Source organism: Micromys minutus (assembly GCF_963924665.1).
Source record: "Micromys minutus genome assembly, chromosome: 2".
Lineage (NCBI taxonomy): Eukaryota > Metazoa > Chordata > Mammalia > Rodentia > Muridae > Micromys > Micromys minutus.
In genome coordinates, this window is record NC_137971.1 from 9,029,550 (window position 1) to 9,049,692 (window position 20,143).

Below are 20,143 nucleotides of genomic sequence, written 5' to 3' on the forward strand. Positions count from 1 at the left end.
TGTAAAACAAAATGTTACATGGAAATAGTCAAAGTTTTCTTGTTGTATAAAGATTTTTTTGTTTTGTTTTGTTTTCTTTATTTCTTGGACTTCATACAGTCTGTGAGTTGTTTCTGGGGCAGTGCGAGCCACTGGGGTTAGCATCCCATTATCAGTGACTGCATATTATGTCTGTTCTTTTGTGACTGGGTTATCTCACTCAGAATGATATTCTCTAGACGCAGCCATTTTCTTTAGATTTGGTCAAGTCATTGTTTCTGGTGGCTGAGTAGTATTCCATTGTGTAAATGTACCACAATTTTTGTATCCATTCATCTTCTGAAGGACATTTGGGTTCTTTCCAGATTTTGGCTATTATAAATAAAGCTGCTATGAACATTGTGGTACATATATCTTTGTTGTGTACTAAGGTATCTCTGGGATATATGCCCAGCAGTGGAATAGCGGGGTCTTCAGGTAGTATTATGTCCAATTTTCTGAGGTATCGCCAGACTAATTTCCAGAGTGGTTGTATTAGTTTGCAACCCCACCAACAGTGGAGAAGGGTTCCTCTTTCTCCCCAACCTCGCCAGCATCTGTTGTCATCTGAGTTTTGGATCTTGGCCAATCTGACTGGTGTGAGGTGGAATCTTAAAGTTGTTTTGATTGCATTTCCCTGATGGCTAAGCATGTCTAGCTCTTCCTCAGATATTTCTCAGCCATTCGATATTCCTCAACTGAGAACGTTTTGTTTAGCACTGTACCCCATTTTTAAATAGGGTTATTTGATTCTCTGGTGTCTAGCTTTTTGAGTTCTTTGTATACCTTAGATATTAGGCCTCTATCTGATGTGGAGTTGGTAAAAATCTTTTCCCATTCTGTTGGCTGCCGTTTTGTTTTCTTGACAATGTCCTGAGCCTTACAGTAACTTTACAATCTCATTAAGTACCATTTGTTAATCTTTGATCTTAGAGCTTGAGCCATTAGTGTTTTGTTCAGATAATTTTCTCCTGTGACTATATGTTCTAAAGTTTACCCTATTTTCTCTTCTAACAGTTTCAGTGTATATGGTTTAATATGGAGATCTTTGATGCACTTACACTTGAGCTTTGTACAAGGAGATAAGAAAGGGTCTATTTTGATTCTTTTGCATGTTGAGTGCCAGTTGGACCAGCACCATTTGTTGAATAGGCTTTCCTTTTTCCATTGAATGTTTACGGCTCCTATGTCAAAAAACAGGTGACCATAGTGGAGACTTTGAACCAACTAGAATTAATAGATATATACAGATCATATCATCCTAAAGTAAAAGAATACACCTTCTCAGCACCCCATGGCACCTTCTCGAAAATTGACCACATAATTGGACACAGAATGAGCCTCAACCAATATAAGAAGATTGAAATACTCCCATGCATCCTCTCAGATCACCATGGTCTACGGCTGGTCTTTAACAACAAAGACAACAAAAAGCCACATACACATGGAAACTAAACAACGCTCTGTTAAACGATAGCAGGGTCAAAGAAGAAATAAAGAAAGAAATTAAGGACTTTCTAGAATTCAACAAAAATGAAAACCAACATACCCAAACCTATGGGATGCAATGAAAGCAGTACTGAGAGGAAAACTCATAGCCCTAAGTGCTTCCAAAAAGAAACTGGAGAGAGCTTATATCAGCAAGTTGACAGCACAGCTAAAAGCCCTAGAACAAAAGGAAGCAGATATACCCAAGAAGAGTAGACGGCAAGAAATAATCAAAATTAGGGCAGAAATAGACCAAATAGAAACAGAAAGAACCATTAAAAAATCAACAAAACCAAGAGTTGGTTCTTTGAGAAAAACAACAAGATTGAAAAACCCCTAGCTAGACTAACTAGAGGGCAAAGAGAGAGTATACAAATTAACAAAATCAGAAAGGAAAGTGGAGACATAACAACTGTAACTGAGGAAATTCAAGAAATCATCAGATTCTACTACAAAAACTTATACTCAACAGAATTGGAAAATCTGGAGGAAATGGACAAATTCCTCGACAGATACAAGATCCCAAAGTTAAACCAGGACCAAGTAAACCATCTAAATAACCCTATAACACCTAAAGAAATAAAAGAAGTCATCAAAAGCCTTCCAACCAAAAAAAGCCCAGGTCCAGATAGGTTCAGTGCAGAATTTTATCAGACATTTATTGCGGATATAACACCAATACTCTCCCAACTATTCCAAAAGATAGAATCAGATGGAATACTACCCAGCTCATTTTTTGAGGCTACAATAACTCTCGTACCTAAACCACACAAAGACCCTACAAGGAAAGAGAATGTCAGACCAATCTCACTTATGAACATTGACACAAATATACTCACCATAATGCTTGAAAACCGAATCCAAGAACACATCAAAAGGATCATTCATCATGACCAAGTAGGCTTCATCCCTGGGATGCAGGGATGGTTTAATATAAGGAAATCCATCAATGTAATCCACAATATAAACAAACTCAAAGAACAAAATCACATGGTCATCTCACTAGATGCTGAGAAACATTTGATAAAATTCAACACCCCTTCATGTTAAAAGTCTTGGAAAGATCAGGAATCCAAGGTCCATACTTAAACATAATAAAAGCAATATACAGCAAACCAACAGCCAACATCAAACTTAATGATGGGAAACTTGAAGCAATCCCACTAAAATCAGGGACTGGACAAGGCTGCCCATTCTCCCCCTCCCTATTCAACATAGTACTGGAAGTTTTGGCTGGAGCAATTAGACAGCAAAAGGAGATCAAGGCCATACAAATCGGAAAGGAAAAGATAAAGACATCACTCTTTGCCGATGACATGATAGTGTACTTAAGTGACCCCAAAAACTCCACCAGAGAACTCCTACAGCTGATAAACTACTTCAGCAAAGTGGCTGGATTCAAAACCAAATCAAACAAATCAGTAGCCTTCCTATACTCAAAGGACAAACATGTGGAGAAAGAAATTAGGGAAAAGGTACCCTTCACAATTGTCACAAAAACTATGAAATACCTTGGTGTCACTCTAACTAAGCAAGTGAAGGACCTGTAGGACAAGAACTTCAAACCTCTAAAGAGGGAAATTGAGGAGGATCTCAGAAAATGGAAAGATCTCCCATGCTCATGGATTGGAAAGATCAACATTTTAAAAATAGTCATCCTACCAAAATCAATCTACAGATTCAAAGCAATCCCCATCAAAATTCCAAACAGTTCTTCATGGAATTGGAAAAATCAATGTGCAATTTCATATGGAATAACAAAAGACCTAGAATAGCGAAATCCATCCTCAACAACAAGAAAACATCTGAAGAACATTTATTTTTATCTCCTTTTTGAGTTGGCTTCCAACTGTATTTGTCCAAGGTATTGTCCCATCTTAAATTGAAAATTCATCACCTTTAAAATGTCACATGCTTTAGCTGCTAATCTCTTTCTTAAAAATCTGAAGATAATAATGTTTGTTTAGAAAGTAGGAATATTTCTATGTTGATAAAGTGCTTTTTTTTCTGTACACACACACACACACACACACACACAGAAAGAGAGAGAGAGAGAGAGAGAGAGAGAGAGAGAGAGAGAGAGAGAGAGAGAGAGAGAGAGAGAGAGAGAGAGAGCACACTGGTTTGGATTCACAGACACCTTTTAAATACTCTTCCATACACATATTACCTTAGTGCTCTGGGTACAGAAAGAGATTGATGCCCAGTCTTGAGAATCTATCTGTACCCAAATCATGAGCTACAGATCTTCTAGAGACTTCAAAATGAAGTGGAGAAAGATAAAAGGAAATACTTCCTGCCCACTTCTGGCTTTACATATACAGGAGCATGGAGAGATATTACAGCTTACATATGTGCAGACACACATACATCAAAGTACACAAAATAATCTTGGGAACAGTAAACCACAGAATTCTCAGTCAACTAAGGCAATAAAATGTATGAAATGATGATCATGAAATAACCTTTCTTTTTTTAACAACTTTATTTTAAAAACAAAGATACATGAAAAAAATTTAAGCATTTTTGCATAAAAGTATATGAATACATTTTTGTCAGTTCTTTTTTTTTTAAAGGTTTGATTGTGTGCATTAAGATCTTACTAGTTACAATGAGCATAAAATACATGTAAAACAGGATGTAACCTGGAATTAGTCAAAGTTTTCTTGGTGTGTAAGGATTAAGCATAATGGTTTTTTCTTTCCTTTTTTTTTTTCTTTTCTTGAACTTCACACAATCTGTGAGTTGTTTCTGGGGTGTTATGAGCTTCCTGGGGTTAGTATCCCATTATCAGTGACTGCATATATTGTCTGTTCTTTTGTGACTGGGTTATCTCACTCAGGATGATATTCTCTAGATACATTCATTTTCTTAGGAATTTCATAAAGCCATTGTTTCTGATAGCTGAGTAATATTCTTTTGTGTAAATGTATCACAATTTTTGTATCCATTCATCTACCGAACAACATCTGGGTTCTTTCCAGCTTCTGGCTATGATAAATAGGGCTGCTACGAACATTGTGGTGCATGTGTTTTTGTTGTATGTTGGAGCTTCTCTGGGGTATGTGCCCAGAAGTGGAATAACTGGGTCTTCAGGTAGTATTATGTCCAGTTTTCTGAGGAATCGCCAGACTGATATCCAGAGTGATTGTACCAGTTTCTCCCTTGTTTCCTACTCCTTTTACACTCAATTACTTTCCCCTGTAGTTATTTATTTTTTTTATTTTTTTAGATATTCTCTGCATTTACATTTCAGATGTTATCCCCTCCCCCCCCATATATTCCTTCCTTTCCCTTTAACTGCCTCCGTGAAGGTGTCCCCTTTCCCCACCACCCTCTTCCACCTCAGTGCCTTGGCATTCCCCTACACTGGGAAAACAATTCTTCTCTGTACAAAAGACCATTCCTCTCATTGATACCAGAGAAATCTATCCTCCGCTGCATATGCACTTGGAGCCATGGGTATTTCCAATATAACTCATTGATTGGTGTTTTAGACACTGGGAGCTGTTGTGGGCTTAGTTAGTTGATCATTTTATTCTTCCCTTGGGGTTTTGCAAACCGTTACAGCATCTTCAGTCATTTCTATTGCTCCTTTGTTGGGGTTTCCGTGTTAAGTCCAATGATTAACTGTAAGTATCCTCCTCTCTCTCAGTATGGCTCTAGAAGAGCCTCTGAGGAGGCCTCAATCAGGTTGCTGCCAGTAAGCACTACTTGACATCAGCAATAGTGCTTGGGTTTATTGGGTGCATATAGGGTGGATCCCCGGGTGAGGCAGACTCTGGATGATCATTTTTCCAATCCCTGCTCTGCTATTTGTCCATTACTTCCTCCCATGAGTGTTTTGTTCTCTCCTCTAATAAGGACTATGGGATCCACCTTCTGCTATTCCTTCTCTTTAAACTTCATTAAGTTCTGTGATTTTTTTTCTTGGTTATTCTGAGCTTTGTGGGCTAGTATCCACTTATCAGTGAATACATACCATGACTGCTCTTTTGTGACTAGTTTACTTCACTCAGGATGATAGTTACAAGTTCCATCAATTTGCCTAGGAATTTCATGAAGTCATTGTTTTTAATAGCTAAGTAATATTACATTGTGTAAATATGCCATAATTTCTGTATCCATTCTTCTGTTGAAAGACATCTGGGTTCTGTCACGCTTCTGGTTATTGTGAATAATGTTGCTATGAACATGGTGAAACATGTGTCCTGGTTACATGTTAGAGCTTCATTTGAATATATTGCCAGAAGTGAGTGGTTTGGGTCCTCAGGTACTACTATGCCGGATTTTTTGAGGAACTGCCAGACTGATTTCCAGAGTGGTTGTACCAGTTTACAATCCCAGCAACAGTGGAGGAGTGTTCCTCTCTCTCCACATACTCACCAGCATCTGCTATAACCTGAGTTTTTGATCTTAACCATTCTGACTTTTGTGAGGTAAAATTTCAGAGTTGTTGATTTTCATTTTCCTGATGAGTAGGGATGTTAAACATGTCTTTAGGTGTTTCTCAGCCATTCAATAATGCTCAGTTGAAAATTCATTTTTTAGCTCTGTACCCCATTTTTAATAGGATTATTTGATTTTCTAGAGTATAACTTCTTGAGTTCTTTGTATATATTGGATACTAGGCTTCTATCAAATGTAGGATTGGTAAAGATCTTTTTCCAATCTATCAGTTGCTATTTGGTTCTTTTGACAGAGCCCTTACCTCAAAGAAGCTTTGGAATTTCATGAGGTCCCATTTGGCGATTCTTGAACTTAAAGCAAAAGTCATTGGTGTTTTGTTCAGGAAATTTGGCCCTGTGCCTATGTGTTCTAAGCTCTTCCCCACTTTCTCTTCTATTAGTTTTAGTGTGCCTGTTTTTTTGTGGAGGTCTTTGATCTACAAGGAGATAAGCTTTGTACAAGGAGATAAGAATGGATAAATTTGCATTTATTCTGCATTCTGACTGTCAGTTGAACCAGCACCATGTGTTGAAGATGCTGTCCTTTTTTTTTTTTTTTTTAATTGAATGTCTTTAGTTCCTTTGTCAAAAATCAAGTGATCATAGGTGTGTGGATTCATTTCTGAGTCCTCAATTCTATCCCATTGACCTATCTGCCTGTCTTTGATCAAAACCATGCTGTTATTATCACAGTTGATCTGTAATTCAGCTTGAGGTCAGGGATGGTGATTCCTCCAGAAGTTCTTAATTGTAAAGAATTTTGTGGTCCTGTGGCTTTTAGTAGTCCAAATGAATTTTCAAATTGCTCTTCCTACCTTTTTGAAAAATTGACTTGGAATTTTGATAGGGATTGTACTGAATCTGTAGATTGCTTTAAGCAAGATGGCCATTTTTACTATGTTAATCCTACCAATTCATAAGCATGGGAGATCTTTCCACCATTTGGGATCTTCTCCAAATTTGTTCTCCAGAAACATGAAGTTCTTGTCATACAGATCCTTCACTTGCTTGGTTAGGGTCATGCAGAGGTATTTTATATTCTTGTAACTATTGTGAAGGGTGTCAGTCCTCTAATTTCTTTCTTAGTCTGTTTATTTTTTGAGTAGAGGAAGGCTACTGATTTGAGTTAATTTTTATATCTAGCCACTTTGCAGAAGTTGTTTATCAGATGTAAGAGTTTTCTGGTGGGATTTTTGGGGTCACTTAAATTATACTACCATATCATTTGGAAATAGTGATATTTCGTCTTCTTCATTTCCAGTTTGTATCCCATTGACTTCTTTTTGCTGTTTGATTGCTCTGGCTAGTACTTCCAGTCTTATATTGAATAGGTAGGTAGAGAGAGAGAGAGAGAGAGAGAGAGAGAGAGAGAGAGAGAGAGGACTGTTTTGTCTAGTCCTTGATTATAGTGGAATTGTTTCAAGTTTATCACCATGTAGTTTGATGTTGGCTACAAGTTTTCTGTATGTCCCTTTTACTTCATTTGAAAATGAATCTTGATTTCCTGATCTTTCCAAGTCTTTTAACATGAAGGGGTATTTAATTTTGTCAAATGCTTTCTCAGCATCTAAATAAATGATCATTTTTTTGTTTGTTTGTTTGTTTTTGCATTTGTTTATACAGTGGTTTACATGAATGGATTTTCATATATTGAACCATCCTTGCATCTTTGGAATGAAGCCTACTTGACCATGGTGAACAATTGTTTTGATGTGTTCTTAGATTTTGTTTGAAAGAATTTTACTGAGTATTTTTGCATCAGTGTTCATGAGAGAGTTTGTTCTAAAGGTTTCTTTTTTTGTAGGGTCTTTGTGTGGTTTAGGAATGAGCATAATGGTGGCTTTGAAGAATTAGCTGGGTAGTATTCCCTCTGTTTCTGTTTTTTGAAAGAGTTTGAAGAATATTGGTATTTGTTCTTCTATGAAGGTCTGATAGAGTTCTGCAGTAAACCTATCTGGTCCTGAGCTTTTTCCTTTTTTTTTTTTTTTTTTTTTTTTTTTTTTTTTTTTGGTTTTTAGGCTTTTGATGACTGCTTCTATATCTCTAGGGGTTATGCAGCTGTTTAAATGGTTTATCCTGATCCTAACTTAACATTGGTCCCTGGTATTTGTCTAGAAAATTTTTGATTTTCTTCAATTTTTCAGTTTTGTTGAGGATAGGCTTTTGTAGTAGGATCTGATGACTTCTTGAATGTTTTCAGTTTCTGTTGTTATGTCTTCCCTTTCATTTCTGGTTTTGTTAAATTGGATACTCTCATTAACCCCCCAGGTAGTTTAGCTAAGGGTTTCCCAATCTTGTTGAATTTTTTCAAAGAATCATTTCCTGGTTTTGCTGATTCTTTGTATAGTTCTTTTTGTTTCGACTTGGTTGATTTTAGCTCTGAGTTTGATTATTTCCTGCAGTCTACACCTCTTGGGTGCACCTGTTTCTTTTTGTTTTAGATATTTCATGTTTGCTGTCAAGCTGTTAGTGTATGCTCTCTCCAGTTTCTTTTTGAAGGCATACAGAGCTATGAGTTTTCCTCTTCTCATGGCTTTCTTTGTAATTCCATAAGTTTGAGTATGTTGTGCCTTCATTTTTGTTAAATTATACAAAAAATTCTTTTTGATTTTTTCTTTTTTTTTCTTTCTTGACCAAGTTATCATTCATTGAGTAAAGCATCATTCAGCTTTTATTTGCATGTGGGCTTTTTGTTATTGTTGTTGTTGTTAAAGACCAATCTTAGTCCATGGTGATCTGATAAAAATCATAATTTTGATGTTCTTGTATCTGTTGAGACTGGTTTTATGACCAGTCAATTTTGGAGAATGTATTAGGTGCTGAGAAGAAGGTATATTTTTTTGTTTTAGGATAACTTCTGATTTTAAATCTATTTTCTTCAACAATAGGATGGTGATTCCAGCTTGTTTCTTGGAACCGTTTGCTTGGAAAGTTTTTCCCAAAACTTTTCCTTTTAGTTAGTGCATGTCTTTGTTGCTGAGATGAATGTCCGGTATGCAGCAAAATGTTGGGTTATACTTATTTATTTATTCCAATTGTCTATGTCTTTAAATTAGGGAATTGAGTCCACTGATGCTGAGAGATATCAAAAATGTGATTATTCTTTCTTGTTATATTTGTTGTTGCTCTTAGAGTTAAAATTATTTGTCTGTCCTTCTTTGGGCTTTGTTGCAAGAAGATTAATTCCTAGGGTGAAGTTTTATTCTTTGTGGTGGTGTTTTTCATCCATTATCTTTTGGGGGGCTGCATTTGTGGAAAGATATTGAATAAATTTATTTATTTTTGTCCTGGAATATCTTAGTACCTCCATCTAGGATAATTGAGAGTTTTGCTGGATATATTAACCTGGGATGGCATTTGTGTTCTCTTAGGATCTGTATGATGCCAATCCAGGATCTTCTAGCTTTCATAGTCTCTGTTGAGAAGTTTCATGTAATTCTGATTGGTCTGCCTTTATATTTTACTGTCCTTTTTTTCTTCATGCTTTTAGTGTCCTTTCTTTGTTTTGAACATTTGTTGTTTTGACTAATATGTGACAGAAATAATTTTTTGTTGCAATCTATTTGTTGTTCTGTAGAATTCTTGTATTTTCCAGGTCATCTCTTTCTTTAGGTTAGGGAAGTGTTCTTTTATAATTCTGTTGAAGATATTTACTGGACCTTTAGTTGGGAGTCTTTGCTTTCTTCTACACCTGTTATCCTTAGGTTTAGGTTTATTCTTCTCATCATGTCCTGGATTTCCTGGATGTTTTGCATTAGAAGCTTTTTATCTTTTGCATTTTCTCCATTCTGTCAATGTGTTCTATGCTATCATCTGTCCCTGAGGATTCTCTCTTCCATCTCTGGTATTCTGTTGGTGTTGCTTGCGTCTATGACTCTGGATGGTTTTCCTAGGTTTTCCATCTTCATTGTTGTCTCCTTTTGTGATTTCTTTATTGTTTCTATTTCTGTTTTCAATTCCTTCACATGTTTGGCTGTGCTTTTCTGTAGCTCTTTAAGTGATCTTCGTGTTTTTTTGTGTTTCCTCTTCAAGGGCTTTAACTTGTTCTCTGTGTTCTCGTGAATTTTCTATACTTGTTTAAGTTTGTATGTGCTTCTCAAAGCCTTCTATCATCATCATCAAATATGATTTTAAACCTAAATCTTATTTTTCTGGTGAGATGGAATGTCACAACTATTGGTTGTGGTGGGAGAACTGGGTTATGATGTGGCCAGGTTGTCTTGGTTTTCATTTTTTAGATTCTTGCCCTTGTCACTTGCAATCTGGTTTCAGTTGATGCTAGGTGACCTTGTTGTCTCTGAATGGAGCTTTTCTCTCCCGTGTATAAAGGGAGATTGCTCCTGGGTGTTTGGCTCTTTGGGAAGGCTGTGAGTTCCAATGGCAGTGGTCAGGCTCTGGGTTTGAAAAGTCCATTCCCAGGCAGTACTATGCTACCTGTGCCCTGAGAATTTTGGGCAGTCTCTTCCCAGAGAGTCAGTGGAGAGGAAGTGTGGGCTCATCCAGGGGCTTGGGAATGAGAGCACCCCAGTGGCTTCTCCAGGTGCCTAGCAATCTGGGGGCAATGAAACTGGGCTGGCTCTAGCCTTGGGGTAGAAGTCTCCACTTTAGTTTTATATCATTGTTTTTCATTCTTTCTTCCACATATGGGAGAACCCATGGCTTTTATCCTATTAACAGGATGACCTTTAGTTCCCCTCGATTTTCCTGCAAATTATGTAATTTGATTTTCCCAGTTAAATATTCATTATATAAATATATATATATATATATATGTGTATATATATATATATATATATATATATACACTCCTGCTGTTGGACAGCTATGGTGATTCCTTTTGACTATCATGGAAATTCTTAAAATAAACATGGATACCTACATATATCTTTGGAAAGTTAGTTTGAATGATTTGAAGTACTTATTCTTAATCATAAAGACAGCTCATATCCCAAGTTATATATGGAAATGTATGAGATGCTTCTACTCTCATTTAAGTAGTGTTTGAATAATTTGGATTCTCGTCTGCTGAGAATCTATGAATACAGGTTCTTCTTGCAAAGCACCATCAATAACTTCTCTCAGTTTTTTTTACTTTTGCATTTAATTCATTTTTTCTTTTACATATATTAGTTTTTGACAAATTTATGCATGTGTTTTGATTATACTATCCTTTACCCATTTTTCCCCAAATCTACTTCCTCCCTTCCTTACCCACCCAGCTTTTTATTCTCTGATTTGTTTTTAACCCATCTAGTTTAATTTATGATGTCTAATTATTCTTATATTTGTGATGTTCCAGGAAAGTATGACTGACCTACCAAGGGCTACACCTTTAAATAAAACAGATTTTTTTCCTCTCTAAGGATTTACCATTTCTCAGTAACTTTCATGCTAAAAGCCTGGGAGAATTTTATGATCAGTCCTCTATACATGTTGAAAATTTTCCATAAAGAGTTAATATGGGCAACTTCCTAGCAGTGTTTAAAAGACACTGTTTGACTGCAGTTTCTGAGTGCCTCAGGACTTATAGTCTTTCTGACCCATATCTTACAATGATTTGAAGTCAGAGTTAAAATGTAAGTATTCCATTTAGACTTAGACATTCCACTGTCTTATTCTCTCTAGACTGAACAATTGCTGATCTTCCTGTTAATTCTTATCTACTGAAAATAGCTATTTTTCTGATGACAGCTGGGAGATTCATTCATCTGGGACATAGTCATTGTGATTTATTTTTATACCATATCTACTTTACAGAATAAGAGTAATGTACTATACCCTATGACCTAGGTCTTGTCTAGCAAAGATACTGTATTGGAACATGGGTTTCATCTTGTGTAGGGAACCTAAAATTAAATAAGGAATGCTGATGTGGTTTAGTTTTAGAAACTGGTAACTATAGAACAATGGATTTACAGTCTGGTAAGATCAATAATTTCTCTTCTAATTGTATGTATAGTACCTTCAGCTCTATGAAAACTACCTGGGAACTGAAGAGCTTTTCTCACCCTTCTTCTCCTCTTCATGGACAATATGCTCTGTTATCTGACAACTCTTACATTGGTGCAATCCTACACTGAGAACCTTAGCACTACCCTACCATGCACTTTTTCAGAAGATGTTGCCTATGTATTCAGCTTGGTAGCAGGCTCAAGATGGATTTGGTCTGAAGTATACCTCTCCTGTTCTGTTCTCCAAGCAAGAATTTAACGTTTAGAAATACAACAATTTTGAATAAATTAAAAAGAATTAGGAATCCAAGAAGAAACTTGATAGTTCCTGATGTTCACCAAACACTACATTCTGAACCCACAAATTGCCTCCTGAGGAGCCTGCCTCCTTCAATGTCACATCCCAAAGCTTCTGGGTTCTGCTTAAGTCTCAGACATTGAGTATTGCTTTAGAGCCAACATGGAGCTCTGAAGTCAAGAATTAGCTTTACATTTCCAGCATCCTCACCTCCTCCCATCGCTCCCATCCAACTATTTCTGAGTCCTTAGATTGAAATATGACATGAAATGATCAAACACAACCTTTCTTAATAGTGCCTAATCTATCCTTTTGGAATTCTACCGGTAGGTTTATAATATATAAAAAAACATATTGTTTTTGAATATATCTGATCTAGCAGTTATAATAGGAGCTTATTAGATAAACATTTCTGAAATTTTTTATCAAAGTAATTAATATCAGGAAAAATTTCAAACAACAAATCAAATAGTACACCATCAAAATGGTAACAAATTGTACCTGGTAGAGATAAATCTTCAAGGCAAGGTCTAGCTGTCTCTTTCTGTATTCAGGATCTTGAATACATTGTATCTACAGTAACAGGGTCTTATATTAAGTTTTTATGGTAACCAATAGCACTGGCAATATCATATAATGTCTTGGGGGAGGGAGTTTGTGAAAATCTCTCTGGCCAGCAATTTCAAAAGAAGTAAGACTTTACCAGAATTGGGTTTTCATTTATTAGCCTATAGTAGTGTGTTATCAACCTATTAGTAGCTCTGTTTTAGAAGGTGAGTTAGGAGACAAGAATATAGTTAAAGGGGATTTAGTTAACAAGACAAGTTGAATTGTGGTTGGGTCTGGAGAGCATGGTAGAGTACAGAATACACGAAATGATAAACATTAAGAAAGATCTTTAAAGAGTGATATAGGAACCTATTACTGTAAAAATGTTCATATATGCTAGCCTATAAAATGTATTGTGTTTTTGTTGATACCATTCTGAACTGAATGAAAAAGAATCTCAGTGTAGCCTTGATTTGCATTTCTCCTATCACTGAGAATGCTAATCAGTTTCTCATTCCCCTCATTTCATGTTGTTCATCTGATATTCTATGGTTTATGCCTTTTCCTTTAGAGCTTTATAATTCCAAGCACCATTCTCTAGTCCTGACATAACTACCGTAGTAATTACCTTCCAACAACTAGAGTTACTTTCACTGGACTCATGCAGTAATAGTACTATCAACTATAGTAAAAGAGATGCATGGGTAGCTACCCTTATTTTGTGAACTATTAGCTACTGATAGATTTTAGGAGTCATAAGTTCTCTTTCTCTGCTTGTATTTGTCTTTGGCTCAAATGATATTTTTGTAATGCTTTCCCCCTAGATATATATTTAAAATGTGTTTTCAAGAAAATTGGAATTTAGTGAGAGAATTTACTATAATTTGTCAAAGAGTTGAACACTATATGTTATTTGTTATAACTACAAGGACCACAGCTTTAGATTTACTCTTTTGACCTTGTTTTTCTCTTTTTCTTTATGCTTGTCCTTAGCCTATGCAGTCTTCTACAGCTTTTCCAGCTGAAATCCCTCACCATTGTTACTGCAGGACCACTGTGGTTCATTTGTTCATTGTTTGGTGTTTTGGGTTGTTGGATCCACTTGTATCTGCAACCTACAAGATGTATACGTACTATACCAGCACTCTCTTGATTCTCTTAATGTTTATTGGTTCCTATGATATGGAGACACTTATCTCTTGCCTAGATAAGGAGACTTTACTTACTGTATCTTTGCAAATTTTAATATGATATTTTACTCTGAAGCCTTAATTATGCATTAGCAACAAATAAAGTTTCTTATTAACTTTTCTGGTTTTTTTCCCTTTATATGAATGAATATACCTCTTCTACTTCTGTACAACTCTTTTGTAAACCATGAAAATCCAAATGAAGGCTGTAATTACCCTCTTCAGTGGTATACAGAAGCAGTGTATAGCATGCAGATAAGAGATTGTAAATTTATAATAGTGGACATTGATATCAATTTTCACTTAACTAACCAAGCAAATCAGTGCTTCCCGAAGCAACTTCAGTGACATACTGAGTTTAAATTTTTATTTGGTAATTCTGAAGGGATTTTTTTCCCAGTATGTTCTTTTAATTCTTATGGAATATGGTTTGGGCACATTCCAACAAGTATATTGCATCTAAATGTTGGGACATAAGCAGCCCATGACCCTTGAATTAAGGCTCCCAACCCAATATTTTTTAATTTATTGTTTATTAGATACTCTCTGCATTTGCATTTGAAATGTAATCCCCTTCCCCACGTTTTCCTTTCCCTTGCCCCCTCAACTTGTCTTAACAAAGGTGTATTCCCTCCTAATCACCCACTCTACCCCTTTGCCTTGGCATTCCTCTATATTGGGAAAACACACTCTACCTGGACCTCTTCTCATATTTTGACAGACACTGAGCTGTATTTGCAACTGGAGCAATAGGTCTCTCAATGTGTACTCAGTGGTTGGTGTTTTAGTCCATAGAAGTTGTAGAGAACTTGGTTAGTTTATAATTTTGTTCTTCCCATGAAGTTGTAGCCCTTCCAGCTCCTTCAGTCTTTTCTTTAGCACCTTTATTGGGGTCCCCATGTTCAGTCCATTGGTGAGCTTAAAGCATGCTTATCTGTATCTGTATGATTCTGGTAGAGCCCCCAAGAGTGATCTCTATCTGGTTCCTGCCAGAAAGTACTTATTGGCATCAGCAATAGTGCTTAGGTTTGGTGGCTGCATATGGTGTGGATCCCTTGGTGAGGCAGACTCTGAAATATATTTTCTTCAATCCCTGCTACTCTATTTGACCTTGCATTTTTTCTTCTGAGAGAATTGAAGATGCAGAAATGAACCCACACACCTATGGTCACTTGATCTTGACAAAGGAGCTGAAACTATTCAATGGAAAAAGGACAGCATCTTCAACAAATGGTATTGGTTTAACTGGCACTCAGCATGCAGAATAATGCAAATTGACCCTTATCTCTTTGTACAAAGCTCAATTCCAAGTGGATCCAAAAAGATCTCCACATAAAACCAGGTATACTGAAACTATTACAAGAGAAAGTGGGGAAGAGCTTAAAACACATAGGCACAGGGGAAATTTTCCTGAACAGAATATCAAAGGCTTATGCTCTTGGAAAAGAGCTAACAAATGGGACCTAATGAAAATGCAAAGTTTCTGTAAGGCTAAGGACACTGTCAAGAAGACAAAATGACAACCAACAGATTGGGAAAAGATCTTTGCCAATCCTACTTCTGATAGAGGGCTAATATCCAATATATATAAATAACTCAAGAAATTAGACTCCAGAGAATCAAACAATCCTATTAAAAATGGGGTACAGAGCTAAACAAAGAATTCTCAACCAAGGAATACTGAATGATTGAGAAGCACCTAAAAAAATGCTCAACATCCCTAGTCATCAGGGAAATGTAAATCAAAACAACCCTGAGATTTCAACTCATATCAGTCTGAATGGCTAAGATCATGAACTCAGATGACAGGAGATGCTGGTGAGGATGTGAAGAAAGAGAAACACTTCTCCACTGTTGGTGGGGTTGTAAACTTGTCCAACCACTATGGATGTCAGTCTGGTTTTTCAGAAAATTGGACGTAGTACTACCTGAAGACTCAGCTATTCCACTCCTGGGCATATACTCCAAAGATGCTCCAACATATAACAAGGACACATGCTCCACCATATTCATAGCAACCTAATTTATAATAGTCAGAAGGTGAAAAGAACCCAGATGTCCTTCAACAGTTGAATGGATACAGAAATTGTGGTGCATTTCCACAATGGAGATACTACTCAGCTATTAGAAACAATGACTTTATAAAATTCCTAGGCAAATGGATGGAACTAGAGACTACCATCCTGAGTGAGGTAACCCAGTCACAAAAGAACACACATTAATGCACTTATTAATAAGCAGATACTAGCCTAAAAAATCTCTGAATACCCAAGAAACAATTTGCAGTCCTTATGTAGCTCAAAAAGAAGGAAGGTCAAAATATGGATGCCTCAGTCTTTCTTTGAAGGAACATCAAAACCCTCAGGCTAATTTTATTTCACGGTTTCCAATACATCTTTAAGCAACAAACAGAATATTATATACTTTATATTCACTGAAATGTTCTAGGTAACAATCAGACATGTCAGCAGGAGATTATTTATGTAGCTTCTTTGCTGGTTCATATTGTAGACTCATGGTATTTTATTGAGAAGTTGCAGTACACTTATTAATTAAATTACAGCCTTTAAATCTAATGTATTTGGCAACTGTTGCCTTCTTTCTGGGTACCTGTGATTCATGGTATGCCAATACTTAGGCTTATTACATATTTTAAAGCAATAAGTTTGAAAGATGAATAGTAATCACTCAAAAAAGAAAATCCTACCCTCCTTAAAGAGACTAGAGAGAAATTTCATTTCATCCACAACTTTCTATCAATTTCTACCAGGAGATTCCTGGCCTCATCTCTTCCTAATATATGTTCTAAGTTTGTTCATTTTTTAAAAATTATTATTTCTTCCTCCATTCCTTCCTTTCCTTCCTTTCTTTTTTCCTCCTTCCTTCGTTCCTTCCTTTCTCTTCTTCTTTATTCAATTTTTCTGCAAATTTTATTCTCCTCTTGGTTCACCCTCCGACTCTTTCACATTCCATATATCCTTCCCACCACTACTGTCTCAATGATGATGTCTCTACTTCACCCATCCCACCAGGCCTCTAAACACCCTGGCACCTCCAGTTCCTTGAGTGTTAAGTGACTCTTTTCTGACTGAACCCATACATATACTTCATGTGTTTTGGGGGCCTTATATCTGCTGATGGACACTGCCTGGTTGGTGGTGATCCAGTGTCTGAGAGTTTTTGGCCATCCAGGTTAATTGAGACTGCTGGACCTACAGGATCATCCTCCTTTTCTGCTTCTTCCACCTTTTCCCTAATTTAACTACATGGGTCAGAAGCTTCTTTGCATTGGTTGGGTGTAAATATCTACATCTGACTCTTTCAGCTGCTTGTTGGATTTTTCGGGGTGGGCAGTCGTGATAGGTCCATTTTTGTGTGTGTTCCATAGCATCAATAATAGAGTCAGGCTTTGGGCCTCCCCTTGAGCTGGATTGCACTTTGGGGCTCTCTGTGTACCTTCTTTTCTTCAGACATTTTAATTGTAAAATCCTATGTCAAGTGCTATAGTTTCAGAATGGTTATTCTAACTGTATGGACATTCATTGACATGTATAGAATTTAGTTTGTAATAATTTTATATGCAAAATTTTAACATACTTCACAAAGTAAAATAAATGTTCAAAATTAAAAGTAACGACTATTCAACCTTGTATTTAGAAGTAACAAGATTTTTTTTAATCAAGCCATGTAAGTTTCTGAGTCCCTTAAGCAGCCCATGATCTAGGAATTAAAGCTCTCAGACCAATTGTATTTCAAGGTCACCAACAAATTTTCAAACAACAAATAAATTATAGTATATATCTTATATTCACTAAAATGCTCTGGGTATCAAACAGATGTCATTTATTTAGATGCTTTGCCAATGCATGCTGTAGACTAATGACATTTCATTTCAGAGTCACAGTAGATTAAATTAAGGCCTTTAAATCTAATCAAATCTAAGAACCATTTCCAGATAACCAGTAATCAAGTCTGGAGATTTATCTTTGCATTTTTACCTCTGGAACTACTACCACTAATGAATGCTTTATTAGTCACAGCTCATTTTGAATTAGAACCACAGGGAATTATGCAATATAATGAATTCATTATATGGCTCGATCACATACTATGTCCAGTTCTTATAAGGTAGTCTTAATTTGCCTACTATTTCTACTGATAGATGTAAATCTAAGGACATAGGAATTAAATGTTGATTTTTAAAAATAAGTTTAAAGTTACAAAAACCAGTTACAATGGTATGTGACAAAGCTGTCATTCTCTGTTTCTGTCTCTGTCGGTATCTCTATCATCTATACCCATATTTTATATTGATCTGTGCTATACTTCTTTTATATTTTCAATATTCTGTATTGTGGGTGCATGGCTTTCAAAATAATGTACGAAATTGTCCCTCAACCTGTGTTGCTTTTCCTCAGAAAGGTGACTGGATCAACAGGGAATGAAGAAAGGACAAACACAAAAGCTTGTGTACAAAAGAGTTGGAGTCATGTGGAAGATGTACAAATGTACACTAGACACTAGAACTACAACTCAAAACCTAAGTGTTTTACTGTGTACAGCATGTGTACAGCATGAAGTAGGGTACATTATTTAGTTATAGCTGGAGGTATCTGTAAGTGAGTAATTTCAGGCTGTAATTATCTGGGAGGAGGAATTTATTATTGCTAGTTTTTATACATATTGCCAATATTTGCACATGGACCAGAGGAACACTTTTCCATCCCTCTAAATTTCACCAGTTTATTGATCTGAGGTTCTGAGCACTTGACACTTTGGACTTCATAGTCTAATTACACATCCAGCATCAGTTTTTTTTTTTTTTGTTTTTGTTTTTTGTTTATTTTTTTGCCCTCCCACAGAGTTGGCTGTAGAACTGTTTGGCCAAAGACTAAAACATCAAGAATATGGTTCAATTCAGCTGGAATGATTGGCATAAATTCTTCTTATAGCAACCTTATGATAACTGTGGTCTAAAATTTTTGTATTCTTTGCAGTATACATTGACCCACATTAACTTTCTGAAAGTTCCTGTTTTATTTTCACCTTCTATACCTCTTTATGCTCCTCTGTGTGTGTTTGAGTGAGTGTGTATGTTAAGCTACATTGGAAATATAGATACAGAGAGAACAAGAATATAGTTTAGTATTCTGAATCAGATACATAATACAGCTACTACAACACTCCTGATACTCCACCAAGTGACTTACAACGATACTGTCTATTCATTGGAAGTATCAGGATAGTCATAGTGGGTGTCTGGCTGTTCTGCATTTCTCCACTGTACTGGATAGCAGTAGATACAAGACACACAGTTGGCCTTTTCCATGTCTATCCTCTTGATGATTTTCCATGATTCATTTTATTTTCAAGAAAGTTCTGACATATTTGGGGACAAAAGTTTTTCTACACTTTCATCCAGTTCTTATTCATTGAGAAAAAACATTCCATTACTTTATTACACATATTCAACTCTCCTTTGAACAGTAATATCCATTCAGTACTTTGAAGAATATGTACTGGATACTTTTATGCCATGTATATTAAGAAATATAGTTTTTTCTCATAGAGATGAGAAAGTATCTGAATCCTATAAAAGTGATGTCTGGAAACCAATGGTACAGTTTCCTCTAATGGTTAAATTTCTCTAATAGACTTTCACAGTAACATGCACACAGCCTAACCCTCTCAAATGCACTCCAGTCAATCAGATAACCTGCTTCAGAAGACACGTAATGAAGCATACAAAGAGCAGGTTGGGTTGGGGCTAAAACCAGTTTTGATTTAAAATAATGTATAAATTGAATATGCCATCAATTACTATGTTCTAAATATTTGAGATTTCTGCCCTTGTTTTATTAAGATTTTTTTTTCTGTCAGTGGTTAGCAATTTCTCATGCAACCTTATTTTTATTCATCTGTAAAGAATGCTCCAGAACACACATTTAAATTATACCTATGAATCCTCTCTATCAAACTAATATAACAGATATGAAATTCATATATGGAATTCAAGCAGGGCTACAGTGTATTAGTAGTATGTGTTACAAATAAAAAGGACATACATATATATTAACGCAAAAGGAGAGTACTTGGAGGGCACTTTTTTCTCTGGGGCTCAGAAAACTTTAGATTTGAAATACCTACAGCAAGTTATCCTCCTATAAAAAATGAGAAAATCAGGCTTCTGCTACAACTGGT